We start from the raw sequence: 13,754 nt of genomic DNA on the forward strand, positions 1-13,754 counted from the left end.
AATGCAAAATGTGACTTGTGGACACCAACATTTTGTAAATGTTCAGGCAAAACAAGCTTATTCAGTTTGTTTGGGTTGAAATAAGCTATGAGAATAAACGTTAGAAAACATGAGTAGCTCTCGGCCATTTTCATTTTGTAAAAGTAGCTCTCAGCTGCTGTAGAGGGTTGCGAAGAAACTTTTACAACATAAATATTTTATTGCTAGTAATTTATTAATGAATTGGTTAGAATTTGCTTATAGAATAACTTGACTTATTCGCCACAATCTTTATTTTTGTGCAAAGTCAAAAACACTGGACCAACAAGAAACAAGATCAAGTAACCCTTGCTTGTCCCAATCTAAACCCTGCACACATCCTCATTTTTATCTTCTTTTCTTAACCATGCCATCACTCCCAATCCTTCTCAAACAGATGGCATCAATGTGGGTTTAAATGAGGTGCAGGTCTGAGAGAGTAAGATGTGGGCTGTAGGGTTTATTGAGAAGAACTATCCTCTAGAGCTTTCTAATCGTTTCTTTGGTCTCAAGTTTGTGTGGACTTGTGCATGGTCTTGTTGAAGTAAGAATTTAGCAACATTTTTGCGACGCTGAATTCTCTTTTACACACGTCTAAAATTTTTTTTTTGTGATCAAAGTTTTATTTAACAAGGTCAAAACAAATATGTGAAAATGAGAAGAAAAAAAATATATGAAATAAACCTACACGACCTGTCATACACCAAGATGTCAGTTTATGGCATATGACTATATAGCAAAATGTGCAACAAGATCACCCCTTCTGCATCCCAAAAGATGATGGCTTTGACTTTACTTGCTGAAGAGATCACCTTAAACTGCTTTTACAAAGGAGAAGATGGCTGATGTCAATCCATTGGCTGTTTTTAGGTCTCCAGCTCAAAGTTATGGATGCATGTTTCATTTCCAATGATGATCCATCACAAAACCTTTCATTCTCAGCCTCACAATGAAAGATCAAATATAAACATGCCTCTTTCTACATAGTTTTGTGATCGACAGTTTTGATTTATTGGACCCTAACATATAAAACAAACTGAATATCTTGATGATAGTGTTTATACTGCAGTGGGCTGGCACCCTGCCTGCGGTTTGTTTCCTGCCTTGTGCCCTATGTTGGCTGGGATTGGCTCCAGCAGACCCCCATGACCCTGTAGTTAGGATATAGCGGGTTGGATAATGGATGGATGGATAGTGTTTATAAATACTTTGAATACTCAACGTTTAGTTCCAAGCCTTCTGGTTATAACTTGTTTGGGCCACTAAGCAACAGGTTGAAGCAACAATGGAGTGATTGCTGCTGTTAGTCTGTCAGAGCGACTTGCACCAATGAGGTCTACTTGACCTTTTTCAGAATCATCAGTTCATGAGGCTCAATGATAAAAATGTTTATCTACGAATATTTAGTACTAAAGCCTTCTCTGTCCAAATAGTAGTCACCATTTTGAGGATAAATCACACTTGGTCTTTGGATCATGAATTGTTCTACAACACTGCAGTACCAGAAGCGACATTTTGAATATATATAACGGATATTTTCTGTATTTTTGGACTAAAGTATTAAAAAGGGTTATAAATCTTTTTGGGAAATATAGAATTTTGAATTCTTTAATCAGTTTATGTGAATTATATGTTTTCACCCTGTCTCCACAAGAATTTTGTCCAGGTAGTCCAGTTTCCTTCCATATTTTAATGTTACTGCTACGGTTACTACAACCCTTACTGCTATTAATTTAACTGGTGACTGTAAAATTGTCACCAAGTCTGTGTATCTCTTGCCTTGAAGTTTATTTTTGTTTTTTACAGTTTCTCCTTGGCCTATAAAAACAACTGCAACTTCATTTCTGAGGTTTAGAGGTCAAGGAATCTGTTCATCACATTGGTGTTTGTATCTGATAGTTTTTAGAAGCAAATACGTTCTCAGATGACACCATCTTGTTTTCATTATGACCACCACTAACTCGAGCACCCATAATTAGGAATGTGTTCACAGGGATGCTGAGTGACACCATCAGCGTGACAACTCATAAGCTAACAACACAAAATGTTCATCACTCAAGTTTATAGAAACAGCCTAATACCTAAGGTTTTTTTGTTTTTAAAAGAATCTCTAGTTTTAAACTCTTTTCTGTCCCTCAGCTAAGATCTAAGTCTTAACATTTAGGCTTTGGCTCTATTCATTATTTTTTGTTTCTGACATTCTCGCTACAATTCTCTACTTACAATTGCTACTTCACATTCTAGCCTGTTCTATTAAATCGCATCTTACCTCGATGCATCAGTGGGGAGGCTGCTCTACCAACCAATGAAGTTCTGCAGCATCGTGACTGCTTATGAATGAGGTCGATTAGCATACTCCATATATGGATGTTTCAGGGTGGTGTTCGAGACGTGCTTATGTATGCATATTTACAATGTCATCACGATTTAAAAACTGGTAAATTGCGTAAAAATGTGCATATGCCAGGTCTCGTAAATCTGATTTTTTTTTGTCATACACATTTTCCTTTTTTGATTTTGTGTGCGCAAGTTTTCATGCTTGAATCGATTTTGGATGTTCGAACGCACTGCTGCTTCTCACCCCCAACACACCGACACTGAGGACACAAGAGCACCAAGAGCTTGTTTATTTTTTTGTTAAAATCTTTGCAATCCTCTCCGAGTAAATCTATACTAATAAAAGGCAAAGCCCTCACTGACTGACTGACTCACTCACTCACTCATCACTAATTCTCAAACTTCCCATATACATAGAAGGCTGAAATTTGGCAGGCTCATTCCTTACAGCTTACTTACAAAAGTTAAGCAGGTTTCATTTCAAAATTCTATGCGTAGACAACGTCTGCCATGTTGAACTTTCTTATTTATGGCCCCATCTTCACGAAATTTGGTAGGCGGCTTCCCTGCGCTAACCGAAACCGATGTACGTACTTATTTCGGTGGTATGACATCACTGTCGGCCACCATATTGAACTTTCCAACGGTCTTTGTTACTTATGGGCCCATCTTCAAGAAATTTGGTACGCAGGTTCCCAACGCTAACTGAATCCTACTTACGTACATATATACGTCCATAGCCTGCAGCTTGGTCGTCGTGTAAGGCGGCGTTGTGTCCCCCATCCCAATGCCTACCACGTTGTTGGCTGCCTACCTATATAAGGCCATCCGTCGCTCCGGTCTCTACATTTCCTTCCTTGCTTCACCACGGGATTTACGTCACCCAGCTGATAACTGCAGCCTTTTCAATTAATCCACGGCTTCTCCGCTGTTTTATTGTTCATTTATTACGATTATAGTTATTGTGTTGGTATTTTAGACTTACTTTACATTGTTCAGGTACCCATTTCCTTTATCGTTCCAACCATACCCACATTAACATGTTTATCGAGGTGATCACCATCAATCAAAGAACTGTCACTTACCGAGTGGTTTCCATGCCCGGAGATGGCACATACCTTTTTCCATTCTCTTTGTTACATATTGCACGGCCATATCAGGCTCACTCTTGATATCTGGAGGAACATTGTGTCTTATGTATTGAATGACTGGGACAGGTTCAAGGTGTGGACTGATGACGGTACAGGAGATAATTATACTACACAGGAGCACTAAAAGAGTGAAATGCTTAATCCCTTCACCTATGGATCTGCACGTGAGTTGATGGCTGCCGCTGAATTGTTCGGTTGTCGCTTTCAAGTGTACCGAAATGGCCAAATATTTTACACCTTTCGACAACCGCCAATGCCTCTTAAACATCTTAGATTCACAGGTGACAATTTCAGTAGTGGACACTTTGATGTTTATGAATGTTTAAACTCTCAAAAGCTGGATGCGAAGTTATCGATGAAACTGGTTGTATGCTTGTTTGTTTCCTGCCTTATGCCCAGTGTTGGCTTGGATTGGCTCCAGCAGACACCCGTTACCCTGTAGTTAGGATATAGCAGGTTGAATAATGGATGGATAGTTAACTTGTGAAACTTACAGATAATACTATAATTGGGGGAATGCTGAGGATTCAGCAACAACAATTCAATGAGACATGCACCATTTTCAGAAACAGGCAAACATTTGGCTAATGCAGTTTAATATAGAAAAGTGCAAAGTGCTACACGTGGGGAAAAGAAATGTCAGTTATAAATACAAGATGGGAGACAGTGTTTTAGAGAAAGCAACCTCTGAAAAGATTGAGAGATTTATGTTGACCCAACATTGTTATCATCTAAGCAATGCTCATAAGTAATTAAAAAGGCAAATAAAAAGTTAGGTTATATATAGTAAAAACTGTTGAATGTACTTGAGGAAGGTTATGCTTAGACTATATAACACACTTGTGAGACCATCTGGAATGTTGTGTGCAGTTCTGGCCAACACATTACAAGAAAGACATGATAGCTCCTGAAGTTGTGGAGAAAGAGAGCAACCAAGTGCATCCCAGGACTTAATGACTCAGAGGATTAAATCTGTTTATGCTTAACCAGGAGAGACTGCATGGGGAACTAATCCAGGTCTTCAAAATCTTCAAAGTCATTGATGAAGCAGATTCAGCAGAATTCATGTACTTGTGGACACCAGTGGAAATTAAGGGCCTGACACCCTGGAACACTTCTTTACACAAAGAGTTTTGGGATTCAGGAACAAACTACAAAGTCATGTGGTTGAAACAGAAACCTTGACAACCTTAAAGAAGTGTCTGGATCGCATATTGGGACAGCTTAGCAATAAGCTAAACAGGTGAGGTTGATGGATTGAATGGTCTCTCGTTTGTCAAATTTCCTATGTTGTTGTGTGCTTTTGTACATCAGATTGTTCATAAGAATCTCTCTCCATCTGAGAGGTTGTTTCAGGCCTGTCACTTGTACTGGTACGCAAGATGCCAGCAGACACAATGTATGCAGATGTAGATGCAGGACAATGCTGGTGGACACATTTGATTTGACTGGTGACTTCAGTTTTTTATCTGACTCTTTTCTGGTCTTTTATAATTTTCCGTGCATCATTTCCAGGGTTTTAAAGAGGATAGAATCCATTGGTTACCTATTTTTTTATTTCAAACTATTTTAAATGATATTGAAAATGCTTTATGGTCTTACACAGAACACATTGTTGTGTTATGTTCATCTCCATTTTTGTTAACTGTCGCTCTACAGTTACCAGGCAAGATAATCGTAAGTGTGTGATGCATGAAGTCATTATTGTTATGTGGAGATATCAAAGATACCGTATGCATTACTCTCATCATCTGTGATTTGGGATTCATCTTAGGACAAACCTTAAGTGAGTATTCTTATTAACACATTCTGGTCAAAAATCCTTCTTCTTTTCCTTAATTTCACTGAACATCTGCTCAATCTGGTTCTTGATATGTGTTCCATTTTAGCTATGAAGTCCCACACTGTATCCCACACTTCGATCTTTGATTCAAACCTGAGCTTTGTTTATTTATTTATTTCACATCTTCACAGATTCAACCTTTGGCTTGTTATTTTGATTTTCCGATTTCCGCTGAAACTGCTACTACCCAGTGAAGGCAGTGCACTGTGGTCACAGCTGTATTAAGGGATGGATAGTAGTGTGCAGGCGCGGCCTTGTCTTCCTTTCTCTCCTGACCTTAACCTTATAGGGACGCCAACATCGGGAGATGTAAGCCCATACCTGCCAATAGCCAGCAACATTGTAGGGCTGTTCTGCAGGAATGCGATAACTTTCCACAACTGCATGTTCAGAGGCTCATTCACTTGCCGCACCAAATATTGTAGCTGCAGGAGGTGACCACACAAGATACTGAAGGACTAGGCTGTTGTTTGTATTCATAGCTGTTATTATTTTCTTGTTGTTTTGTTGTTTTTTTTTCTGATTATTATAATTTCTTAACTGTTGTTTCAGGAATAATTCATAAACATCAGTGCAACCATAAATTTCGCCTTTCATTTTTCCATCAGTCATGAGAATTGTAAGGTAGAGGAGGATTGTTAATGCGGACCAGGCTAAATCGTTATCTGAAAGTTGGACTGTAGCTTCTGCACAAATGATGGATAGGGGTGATAAAAAAAAAACAATTTACACTTATTGAAGGGGAAAAAAAAACATCTGGAAGTCCCTGACCACTATTTCACCCCTCTTCACGCTGGACAGGAAACGCAAATCCAGACTCTCCTGAAATGTGCCTAGTGTGTCTGCTTCCATATTGTGTGCATCAGGGATACACTCCAGAGGTCAACACCTGCTGTACGAAAATGATCTGACACTTCTCTGACTTGAATGTTCCTTTCCTCAGATTTATTCTGGTGTGGCTCCCGACTTTCCTGATAGAAATGCTTTGAAGAGTCAACCTTGTTTATAACCTTCAACCATTTATGCATTTCTTTCCTGTCAATATATGTTTTTTGTCATTTAAAGTTGTTACAGAAGCGTTTATTCTCATTCATGAAATATGAGCAAAAAATATTTGTGCTCCTAAAGGACAATTTGTGTGCTCCAGTCTGTTTGTAGCAATGCATGGTTTTTATGTCTGCCTGTGTCCGTTTGTAGTGCATGAGGAAATAACTAATGTGGCTAAATATTGCTTGTCATTTATATAAATCCTAATTTTAATTCATATTGTGCTCTGTTATATGCACAATACTGTACAGATGCATTTGAAACACAATTTTAAAACATTACAAAATATTATACCTTGTGGCCAGGTGCAGGAATGACAGATTTGGGGTGGCAACTGGGTTGTCCCGTTTAATGTCCCACAATTCAAACAAAAGAAACGTTGTTTGGTATGTTTGTCCTATAGGGTTCTAGACTGAAAACAAACAACAACAAAAAAATGGTATAGTCTGGTTGAGAGCTTAGTCCGGCAGGTACCTCTTGTCAAAATGATGCTTCCTTCCAAGAAGCCAAGGCTTTTACGGTGGGTGAAGAAATGTGCTGACAGTACTCGATCATTATATACAGAAGTGAGATATGGTGGGCTCATGTTTGCATGCTTCCAATGGGACCTGTCACTAGAAAACATAACGTTAATTTTCACTCATACACAGATGAAACCTTATTATACGTTTCTCTTAGGCCAAATGACATTTCTCCGATGTTCTTAATTTGATGTGTTATTGAGTTAAAGGCATAAATGGATGAGAACTACTTGTCTTTGATGACAGATAAAACAGAAATTTACATATTGGAGTAACAGTTACTTATTGGAGTGAATTATGCTGATCGCAACAATATTGTGCAATTATTTAACTCAGTCGTAATCACAATTAGTTTTACCGAATCAGCCTGCAATCAAGGCGTTAACTTTGGCACTAGCCTGTAATTTAAATGCACATTACAAAACTGTCCAAAACATGGCAAAAATTATTACAACACCAAAAAAGTATAAACACATAACACCAATTCTTAAGTCCTTACACTGGCTCCTGGTTAAATTTAAGGAAGATGTCAAAATCCTCCTTTTAACATATAAAGCCTTACATTTCCAAGACCCCTGCTTACTTATCTAAACTTATCATTACTTAGAACCAAGAGTGCATATTAAGATCTCAAGATGCCAGCCTAATTATGATTCCAAACGGTTAATAAAATAACAGCAGGAGGTCGAGCTTTTAGTTACAAGGCCCCAAAGCTGTGGAATGACCTGCCTGACTATTTATGAAATATTCCTTCAGTCTCAGTTTTTTAATTCCCAGCTGAAGACTTCAGTTTAGCATACTCTGAGTTGAGCTGCTGATTAGCCACATCTCTGCTATTAGTCATTAGTACTAAAATATAAGTATACAATATTTATAAACTGTTACTGACCCTATTCTGTTTCTCCTCTTTGTTTCCTCATGTGGCAATTGGTGCCACTGCTCTACTGCCAAGTGTTTTGCCCACCATGGTTAAAGGTTCATTGATATCAGAAGCATCCTTTCATCAGATTGGCTGGCCCAGCACTGACTCAGCGGTAGAATGACCAATAGGGAGGTGGTTTCCAGGACTCTGACTGTGTCTGGCTTGTCTGGCTCTTTTCTATAATCTGGCAGTGATTCTACAATTAGCTGATGGACAGATATTGTTGTTTTTCATCTAGTTTCTCCTTTGTTTTGGATGTATTTGAACACATTTGTATACTTATATGTGATATTTCTGTATTTGGAGAGTGGAATAATCTGTTCTTGCATTTTGCTTTAAGAGTTGTTGTGTGACACTGTGCCTGCACTTCGCGAGCAGTGCTGTGCAAGAACAAAGTCATCTGTTCTGTTGGATTGTATTTTTGAGTTGGCCATAATAGATTGGCTGTCTGGCTCTGTGAAGAGGATTACTTGTATACCGTCGTATGTCGTATTTACCTCGTTTATTAATATCCGTTTAACACCCAACCTACCTGGAAGGGGTTCTCTCTTTGAGTTGTCCTTCCCAATTTATTTTCCATTTTTTCCCTACAACATTTTGTTTGGGAGTTTTCTCTCCTCTTTTTCCTTTCTCATATACAAAGTATAGAGAATGTATTGTAATTGTCCCAAGATTCGATGTTGAGATTTTGATGAACCTCAAAATTTTAGACCTCCTTGACTTGCTAGAATATGAAGTATAGAGAAAGCATTGGAATCCTCCAAAAATTCCATTTCGAGATTTTGATGAATCTCAATGTTTTAGACCTTCCTGAGTTCAATAATACCTTTTTTGGAATTTGTGTCTGTGTGTGTATGTAAACACATTAACTTGAATATGCTTTCACTTAAGTCAACCAAATTTTGCATACAAGTAAGTATTAGGTACAAAATGTAGATTTCTATCAACTTTTGGGCTATTTCCATTAACTGGAGGTGGTACTTTACCTTATGCAGCGGCAGAGTCAGATTTATTCAACTTTACTTTTATAATAATTGTTCAATATATTAATTTGATTTGATTTGTTGTTGATGGTTCTTTAATGTACATAATATAAAAATATAATCATTGTCTTGCGGTTTACTCCTCAACTATCCATCCCTATATCGTAGTAAACGAGAAAGTCTAGGGGAGACAACTCCCGATTTTTAGGGTGTCATATTTGGACGACTGTCTAAAACACAGGGGCCATTTAAGCCCATTGGGACATTCGTTATGTAATTTTGGGCTATAGAAGTAATAAATCATTTTTGACTTTTAGAGAAGTTTAATCAATAAAGATAACTAGGCCTATAACATGATAGTTTTCCATTTGTCTACATGAAGAAACTCAGGCCATATGTTGCCTGCTATAGCACATTGTTTACAAATATATTATATCTCCAAACATTTGAAGAAATTCTATGAGCTTTTTGGACGTCCCATTTCAAACCATGGACATTAAAATGGAGTTGGCCCTGACTTTGCGCCTCTAACAGCCTCCACTTTTCTGGGAAGGCTTTCCATAATATGCTGAAGTGCGTCTGTGGGAATTTGTGTCCATTCAGCCAAAAGAGCATTTGTGAGGCCAGGAACTGATGCTAGATAAGAAGACCTGGTTCACAGTTGTGGAAGTTTTCTTTAAGTTTTTGCTTTATTCTTACATTCAAACACTTTGGCAGATTCTCCGATTTAAGGCATGAAATATACCTGTTTAGGAGTGTGACAGTCACAGGATAGACCTGTCATGATTTTATATGATTTTAGGTCCTCAAACACCACCATTGTTTAATTCTGTCATTACATCTGTTTAGATGGTTGCTAAGGGCGTGGCCTCTAAGGTCATGACCCATGCATAATAGATGCGAAAGGATAAAAGGCTGTGTTTTTTACTATTGTCTGTCATATTGGGCTTCATTTTCCTTTTGCCTTCTTTATTTGTTTCATTTTAATTTTTAATCTACATCTCCCAGTTTTCCTCAGAAAGTTTATCTACTAGTTTGCTGGCAGAACAAGATCATGGATATGCAGACATTGGACTAGCACATTTACGCCTGCATAGCACAGGTAAGCATGTCTTCCAGAGTCTGCTAGTCATCATCCATTAGCTCCTGTGACCTGGCCTCTGCTAAACTGGGCACATTCTTGTCAGACAGAGTAGTACAACTCGCTCATCACTGTTTATACATTCGCTCAAATGTGTCATACACAGAATTCCAGCAGGTCCGACAACGCTGTACAAGTCTGTACTCAGACAGATTCTGAAGTCATTGTTTGTCTTTGAGTGCATTAGTAGCAACACTGCTGCGATAAAAGTGGCATGTTAATCTGCGGCAGGCTCCCATCTGACAATTCATGTTAGCAGCTTTGAATTCATCATTAATATCAAGTTGAGCGAATCATGACACAGACACCCACTCCAACAATGTGTTTGTTGAAATCATATTAAAGGCATTATCAAGTACACATGCAATAAGTTTGTATAACAGGCCCCAGGCATCAATAGCTGTTGCGGGATGATCAGTTATGTTTTGTCTGGTGTATCATTCCTCTAGTTTCATGGTTGCAAAAACATACTTTTTAATTCCCACTCGTCTTCTATGTAATGATTGTTACGAAGGACTCCAAAGGTCTGTTTTAATTGCCACAGTTCCTAATGTGTTGTTTGGAGCTTATTTCGTGTGGCTGTTGCCTGTGGTGGACCTACATTTTTGGGGTCCTGAAGCTTGAACTGTTATGGGGGCCGATTCACAAGCAGCAACGGGGTCTGAGTAGCCATTGTCATCTTCATAATTGGGGTTCTTCCACAACAGATCACAACAAATATTTTAAAAAAGTAACTATCCCCTCTCATATTTTGATTAAAATTGCGTTACTGGATTATTTCTCATGTCAAAGTCACTGTTGTGAAAAATGCCTAACAGTTTTTGAGTTATGGGGGGACAAAAATTAGGGAAATGATATATATATATATTGTCACAGACGGCTGGGGTTCTTACCCGGCTGGGATACTTAAAAGTACCGCAAGGGGGCAAGAATAGCTTCCGGGCCACGAGGGGGCAACTGCCCTGGAACAAGAAAGGACCACGGGAAAAGAGAGGAAAGATTATAACTTGTTGAGACCCGTGGCAACCGCCAGAGGGCACCTTAAACCTTGTGGGACCTGGAAATAGTTACTTCTGCCACACTCTGCAAGATGGCGGAGGAACCTGCCATGGATGCCCGGAGTGCTTCCGGTGCAAAGGGCAGCACTTCCGCCACACCAGGAAGTGCTGCCGGATGGATTTCATCAGTCACCTGGAGCACATCCTGGCAGGAATAAAAAGCGCCGCCTTCCAACAATCTAGGAGATAGAGTCGGGAGAGGGAGCAGGACGAAGCTCCCAGGAGGAGATTGATGGCTAAAAGACTGACAAAAAGAAGGTTTATTGGGGAGATTAATTGCTGTGTGCATTTATAAAGATGTGGTCTCCGACTGGTGGTGTCTGGGCAAGTCTCACAATATATTTATATATATATATATATATATATATATATATATATATATATATATATATATATATATATATATATATATATATATATATATATGCATGATGCGTCATAGATGAAATAAAACACAGAAAAGACCCTGTAAGTACCAGACTGAATAGATGGGCATTTCGACTAGAATCGAGAATGAATTTCTATGGGAGACCATAATGGATAGAGAACAAAAATGGAGATGTACCCTGTCCTTGGTTTCTGTTCCAGTCAGGGTGTCCAAATGATGGATGGATGAGGAAAGAATGGATATTTTGAACAGTTTGTCCCCCAGCATGAGGAGTGTCAGTGCTCCCCCAGTTGAAGTCAAGTCTGGATACCCACAGGGTGTCTGGGAATTGTAGTATGGAAGGGTGACCCTGTTGGGATCCTTGGGTGCCACTTTGAAGAATTAATCTCCTTATTTAGGGGAGCTTCCATGTGACCTGGAAAAGCTTCCAGCATACAAGGCCATGACACCAGAAGGAGGCATCTCGCCACATGCAAGGAGTCAGAGTTGGGAGGAAACTGGATGACACTTACAGAAGAGACACAAAGGAAGACGGAGGTGCTTTATTGGTTGTTGGTGTGGTGCTGGACTGATTTGTTACTATGACAAGGTGCTGTTACCAAATAAATAACATTTTTATTTTATCTTGAAGTTGTGTGCAGCTGAGTTGGTTCTGGTGTTTAGACTCTGGGTACTTTTTTTTTTCTAGCAATATATTCACACACAGTTTTGACATTTGAGAGCTTCCTTGCAGTGTCGTTTTCTAGTGACAATATCTATAAGGAATTTAAGAGCTTTTCAGTCATAATAGACCAAAATTTGGTCTTTATAAAGGATAGCTTTGAAAAAATAATTTCTGCTTCACATCTTGTGATGGGGATAAATAATTTGAATAAAAATTTTAATCTCTATCATGAATGTCAATAACATTTTAAATCATTTATAATTATTTCATAATAAACATATTTAGAATGAAACATCCTTAATTTGAATGTTTTTTTTTCGTTTAGCCTACAGTATATGATACTTTAATAACCTTTATATTCAACGGCACACTATTATTAATATTACTCATTCATCAAAACAACTTCTGATACAGTAGGTACCCAAACGTTTTCAGCAATGTGGACTAGAATATCATTCCTGGGGCCCCTCTGGGATTAGGGCCCAGAAGGTTTAGCTTCTTTAGTTTCGTAGTAGATCCGCACCTGACGGTTGTAAGCGCTTCAGTCTGTCGCTCCACCCTCTTGATTACGGGTTTTCAACGACGGTACATTATACTCTCGCTCAACATAATTTAAAGCCCTTCCGTTCAGCAAAGCTGATGTGTAGCATGCCTTTCTCTGTTACGTTTGTGATCAGTTCTGAGATTTTTTTCACTCGGACTAAATCACCTCTTCAAGGTGGACTTAATAAATGCAGTTATAATCTATTCTTGTATTTAGTTTTTGACTCAAGCATTTTTGCATGATGCTTTAGTGTCGTATGAATGAGTATTGTACTGGTTGAATTGTGGAAGGAGAGTTTAGAGTGGCAGATCTCGCACATATCAGTGCTGTTGCTTTCCATTTCCAAAATAGTAGCAAATGTGACTTTTCTTTTTCATAGACACTGGAAATGTCTGACATCCCAACGTGTGACGTGAAGGCAAACCTGGATGGTAATCTTAGCATTTGAATAATAGTGACCCCAGACGTTTAACCATTTTTTCGGCTTCCCGTGTACCTCCTTACTACTTTGTAGCTGACAGACAGGTGATAGACCTTAAACCAAAAGTCTTAAGTCTAAAATTCAAAACTGTATACTCCGAGAGGAACCTTTGGACACTTTCTTGGAGCTTTCTATCTCTTTAGCTGCAGGACACTCTGTCTCCAGTAAGAAATCTTTTTCTTTTCAATGTTTTTGATTAAGGATACATAATTTGTACTTGAAGTAAAAAAGTCACCTGGGAACTGCCATTTAGGTCTGAATGTGAAGACTGAATAAACCCAACCAGGTTTCTGTTATAACTGGGAGTCCCAAAAGCACTTGCAGAAATGTATACTAGAGGGAGAAATCAAGTCAAAAATTCTGGCTATTTAGAAAAAGTACCACATATAATATTTATAAAATAAAAAGGTTATTTTCAGAAAAAATGCACTGTAACTACATGAAGCTCCAGAGAGCAAACAAAAGCACAAAAAGGAGTTGCCATCAAGGCAACATCCAAATCAAAAAACAGCAAAAATTATCCAAAAATCCGGTGGATCAAATTAGCAAAAGCACAGCAAAAAACATAAGTCACACTAATCAAATCATTAGCACATTCAAAATGAGCCATTAGGAACTGTGGAAGACCCTCTGGATTTATACGGTGCAGGTCAGTT

Source organism: Polypterus senegalus, chromosome 14 (genome assembly GCF_016835505.1).
Source record: "Polypterus senegalus isolate Bchr_013 chromosome 14, ASM1683550v1, whole genome shotgun sequence".
Classification (NCBI taxonomy): Eukaryota; Metazoa; Chordata; class Cladistia; order Polypteriformes; family Polypteridae; genus Polypterus; species Polypterus senegalus.